The sequence below is a fragment of the Peromyscus maniculatus genome, chromosome 5 (assembly GCF_049852395.1).
Source record: "Peromyscus maniculatus bairdii isolate BWxNUB_F1_BW_parent chromosome 5, HU_Pman_BW_mat_3.1, whole genome shotgun sequence".
In the NCBI taxonomy this organism is placed as follows: domain Eukaryota; kingdom Metazoa; phylum Chordata; class Mammalia; order Rodentia; family Cricetidae; genus Peromyscus; species Peromyscus maniculatus.
The window spans coordinates 73470167-73475992 of record NC_134856.1 but is presented as its reverse complement, the minus strand read 5'-3'; the positions used below and the strand labels follow the sequence as shown (position 1 = coordinate 73475992).

The following is a 5826-nucleotide window of genomic DNA, read 5'->3' as shown; positions in this document are numbered from 1 at the left end:
AACACCATGATCAAAAACAAACTGGGGAGGAAAGGGTTTATTTCAGCTTACAATTCTCAGGTTACTCTCCAGTACTGAGGAAGTCTTATCAGGAACCTGAAGACAACAGGAACCGGAAGGCAGGAACAGAAGCACAGACCATGAACAAGTGCTTTTTACTGGCTTGCTCCTCATGGCCTGCTCAACTTGCTTTCTTATACAGCTCAGGACCACCTCTCCAGGGAGGCACCACCCACAGTGGGCAGGGCCCTCTCAACCAATCATTAATCAAGAAAATTTTCCACAGGCTTGCTCACATGTCATTCTTGTGGGGGCCATTTTCTCAATTAAGATTCTCTTTCCCCAAATGACTCTAGCCATGTCAAGTTGACAAAACACTAGCCAGCACAAATGTTTCCCCTAGTTTATCATATGAAATATTCAGAATTTCTTGGTCTAATGTCCTTACCATCTCTGAATGGTGGACATGATGGCTGAATCTATATGAGAGACTAACGTGCCCTTTAGTGTGTTCCGGGTGGATAAAACCAAGCATACTGAAGGTAGCTGTGGGAGCTCAAGACACTTGCTTTTTTCTGAGGCCTCTCTTCTGACCTGGCTTGCTCCAGGGGAAAGCACTGACTATGAACACCGAGGGAACTATATGTCCCTCAAATGAGCCACCATTTTATTTATGTCTCTCAATTGTTTTGACAAATAACAGCCATCTCAAGAAGAAAGCAGCAGATGACTGGAGATTATATATTTTGGTAGGGGGCTGGATCAGATTATAGTCTGATATTTTGAAGTATATCCTTTATTGGGATTTGATATTAGATAGTATATGATAAAATTACTGTGTCTTAAAGATAACTTCTATAAGAACCTTCTTCTAGATAAGAAGCTCTTAAAGATAACTTCTTATAGAAGCTTCCTTCTATAAGAGTCAAAAGATAAGTCAGCTTTAGAACTACATACTTGGAAGGATTTGATTAGCTGGGATGCTTTGTGGTATTAGCCAGTAAGAGTTCAAAGCCAGAATGCATAATGGCACACATCTTTACTCACAGCACTGGGGAGGCAGAGGCAGGAAAATCTCTGTGAGTTCAAGTCCAGCCTGGTCTACATAATGAGTTCCAGGACATCCAGACCCTATATCAAAAAACAAAAACAAAACAAAAAACCCACAAAAAAAAATAAATAAAAATGCCAGAGACACTGGGAGAAACTTGAAATTTAGTGTGAGCTGCTTTCTTTTTAACTGGGGTTTTCAGTAATGGCGATCTTTCTCTTTCTTTGTTTACTTATTCCGATGCCCTGGGTGGACTGGACCTGAATTATTTGCGGTGTTTAGTCTAACCTACTCAAGATATTTATTTCCAGAGAGGATGAGGCATGGGTTGGAAATTAAATGCCTAACAAGCACTCTATGATGTGAAGAGGAAGTAATTGAAATTAATTCACTAAATGTATTAATATTGATTTTGGCTGCAAGTAACACAAGACCCAATACAAAATTGAATTTCAAGGATTGTCTTACATATAAACAAGTCTAGAGAAAGTCAGTCCAGGGCTGGAATGGGTGCTTAGGGAAATAAAAGGCCTGGGGTCCTTCCATCCTTCAGCTTCATTATTCACACATGTGACTTGTATCTTCAAGGTCAAAGTAGCTAGCTGTCCATCTCTCAGCATAAGTACCGTATACCTACCAGACAGGAGGAAGGAGGCAGACAAAAGGCCCAGAGGGACATGCCAGCTGGGTGCGCTCCATTGAAAACCATTCTCAACCACTCCCAGCTTCCCATCCTACCAGCAAACTTCCTTTACCCATCACTGGCAGGGGCTGGGTCGCATGGTCACCCCTAACTGCCAAGGGCTCCAGCATGGTGGATATTTTAGTTGGACATGCTGTTCCTTAAACAAACTCATGGTTCTGCTAATAATGAAGAAGGTAAACATGGCGTTTAAGAGAGTCAGCCACAACAAATCTTTTATCAAAATATTAACAGAAAAATAAAAAGCAAATCGTCCCTTGCGAATGACCTAGGTTGTATAAACCAGTGAACACAGGATAAGAAAAATCACTAGTGTGCTAAGTAAAGTTGTCTGTGGGTGGTACAATTGGCCATGATGCTCATTATCCTATGTTAAGTTTTTCTATGTTTTATTAAAAGAAATGCCCGTGTCTTTATAGTAAAGAAAACAAATAAAATGTGTGCACCGCCTTTATCTGCTTCCTGACCTGCTTCTCCTATTGGTCCTCTACTGTGCCATCCTGAATATGATAAACCACTGTGATGGCTATTCCTGGTTGTCAGCTTGACTATATCTGGAATGAACTATAATCCAGAAATGAAGGGCACGCTTATGAACCAGATCTTGAGGCAAGGAGACAACATGCCTTTGATCGGGATCTTGAGTCTGGAAGGAACACCTTTAATCTGGGCCACACCTTCTGTTGGAATACTATATAAAGACAATGGAAGAAGGAAGAAGGTGTTCTTCACCTGCTTTCCCTCATCTCTGTCCATCTATCTATTTCTTCTTTGAGATCCCAGCAGACCAGCTGAGACATCCAGCCTCATGGGACTAAGCAGCTTCTAGATTCTCGGACTTTCCATTTATAACTAACAATTGTTGGACTATAGCCTATATGTCATTCCAATACATACATACATACATACATACATACATACATACATTCCAATAAATTCCCATATATATCATCTATCTATCTATCCATCTGTCTATCTACTTAAACACAGAGAGAGGGAGAGAGAGAGATTCATTCCATAAGTTCTGTGACTCTAGAGAACCCTGACTAATATAACCACCATAGTTAGCCTCACTTGCTAACCTGATACAGACTAAAGTCTCCTGAGAAGAGGGAACCTCAGCCAAGAAATTTCTCCCATCAGATTGACCTGTGAACATGTCTGTGAGTCGTTTTCTTGATTTACAATTGGTGTGGGAGGGCCCATACTACTGTGGACAAGGCCACCCATGGGCCAGGTGGTCCCGAGTTGTATAAGAAACCAGGCTGAGCAAGCCAGAGGGAGCAAGCCAGTCAGTCGTGGCTCTGCTTCAGCTCCTTCCTCAGGCTCAAGCCCTCTCTTCACTCCATGATGGACCTGTAATATGTGACAAACCTTGTCTCCCCCGAGTGGCTTTTGGTCAGTGTTTTATCACAGCAACAGAAACATAAGCTAAGACAAGCACTATTTTCTTTAACCTTTTTCATGGGCATCTGACTGTGTGCTCCTGATAGTGTAGTTTTCTTTTCAAAATAAAGTCCCTGTCTTTAGCACTTCACTCTGGTAAAGATACTCTGTGTCACTGTAGAAACATGGCCAGACATCGGGGTCGGTTCAGCTGAAAGAACTCTGAGCCCAGAGACAAGAAATGTTCCAGAGTCTCTTCAGTGTCTACATGGGATCATTGTTTTTTCTTTTACGTTAATTAATATTTGGGGGGGAGTATCCGGTGGCCTTATCTGTAAAACAATGTCTTAAACACCATAAAATTCCACCCCCATCCTTTGAGACATGGTTTTATGTAGCCCAGGCTAGCCTCCAACTCTACATATAGTTGAAGATGTCCTTGAACTTAGGATCCTTCTGTCTCTATCTTTAGAGTATTGAGATTTCAGACATGTGTCACCATGGCTGTCTTAAGCAGTGGTGGGGACAGTACCTTAGGCTCTGTGCATGCTGGGCAAGCACCCTACTAACTCAGCTACACAAACAGCCCAAACCAACAATTTTTAAAAACCATCTTTTCTCTTGGTCTTTTTAATTTCTGTCTCAGAGCAATCCCCCCAGTGTCCAACGCTCATCTGATGGCTTCTGGAGTATTCATCGTGTGGAGAAGGCCCTGTCTTCCTTGTTTCTATTTCCACACATGGTTGTTTCTCTCTCTCCTTCAGACAGGGGTGTGGGTGATGCTTCAGGCATAGCCCAAGATCTCATTTCGGCTTCTCAGTGGTTCCTCTTAGATGTGCCATCACTTCGAACTGATGGTTTGTTTAGGGAGAATTCACCAATCTTTGCCTCTAGCTCTGCCTTTTCCAAACTTCATCTTTAGATTTCCATCTACCTACCAGTCATATGGAATTTGTATTTTCTAATGTCACCACAAACACAACTTGTTTAAAAACAAACTCATCTCTATTCCTATTTACCTTGATTTTGTTCTGATTTCTCTGACTGGCACCATTTTGTTCTTAGTATCTGGGGCTTGAAACCTTAAAGATGTTCATGACTCCTTCCTCTGTCTTGCCTTCCACATAATCTTTAATTCTTCACGAGGAGTAGTTTTTTTTTTTTTAACCATCCCTTCCTTTGTATTATTGTTGCAGATACGTAAACTAGAGCATCATCTCTACTTTGATGGACACCACGGTTTCCTTGCAAAGAATCTAGCTATCTTTCTTTCAACCCAAGATATACACCACATCTGAATTGCTTCTTTGACATTTTTTGTTATTCCCAAATTTGGTTAGCTATCTGAATGCACAAATCAATGTTCTCCCTCTTTGTAGAAACTTCTACTATTCCCATATTACTTGAAAATGCATCAAACACAACACTAAGAGAAAGAGGAAATGGACTACCAACACATGAGAGGTTCCTATGTGAACACAGATCTGTTCTCTTTAAACAACAGATACAATTCTGGGAAATAACAACAATAAAACCCTTCTTATATTCCTAGTGAGGTTTGGGAAATATATCTTTTTTTTTCATGGAGCAAAGACTTTTTAATGAATATATTTTACAAATACACAGGAGAATCATGCAATGCTACCTGCATTGGATGCAATCCTGGGCCACAAGTCTGCATATTGCTTTGTGATTGGACCTGTGATAGCAGAACCTTTCACCTCGCCTTCATTGTTTACTATGACTCCTGAATTGTCTTCAAAATAAAGGAACACCCCCATCTTTTCTTCAATACGACTTTCGTTGTTGAATTACCACCGCTGGATGGACCTTTTTTCTTAGTTCTGGTTTGCCATCACCATGTCGCCCACACCAGCAGCAGGAAGTCTGTTCAGTCATCCCTTGATTCCCTTCACAGAGATGATATACAAATTTTTGGCTCCTGTATTGTCAGCACAGTTGATCACAGCTCCTCCTGGAAGACCCAGGGAAATCCTGAATTTTGCTCTGGAGGACCCACCACGTCCTCGCTTCAACATCTTGAACGCCCGGAAAGAGTCAGAAAGCAGGAAATATATCTTTAAAACAAGAAGGCACATGCACTTTCCTTTGCTGGGCACCCTCTGGTTGCTGTTGAAATGGGCAAGTTCACAGAACCCAAGAAAGTTGTTCTGGTCCTAGCTGAATGCTACTACAGATGCCAAGCCATCGTCATGAAGAACATTGAGGCTGGCACCTTGGACAGCCCCGTTACCTGTGCTCTGGGGGTTGGAAGTGACTGCTGTCCCTACAAATTGACAGCCAGCTGCCGTAGAGCAAGAGGAAAATTGCCACGAGATGGAAGGTCAAAGATTTAGTGAGAATGTGGAACTCCAATCATCTCACGTCCACCGAACACCCTGTGGACATCCCCCCGGACAAACGGTTGTCAACAAGGAAGTCTTCAGAGAACCAGCTCTGAAACAGACAGGAGGCCAAGGTTGAGTTTGAGGAGTCAGTCAAGAACAAGCGGTTCTTCCAGAATCTTTGGTCTGATTATGGTTTTGTGGTGGTTGTTACTGTTGCTTCCATCATTGAAAATAATACATGAAACAAGAGAGTAGTTGCTTTTGAGAAGTAGCCATCAAAGAAGAAAACGCTTTTAGAAACTGAAAATAGAAGGCAAGAGAGAGAACTGACTCAGCGG

General features: G+C 41.9%; 1 pseudogene; it reads right to left on the bottom strand.

The window, feature by feature from the left end:
* Nucleotides 1-4771: 4771 nt before the first annotated feature.
* On the bottom strand, nucleotides 4772-5179 carry LOC102917125 (large ribosomal subunit protein uL14 pseudogene; annotated as a pseudogene).
* Between the last annotated feature and the right edge of the window lie 647 nt (nucleotides 5180-5826).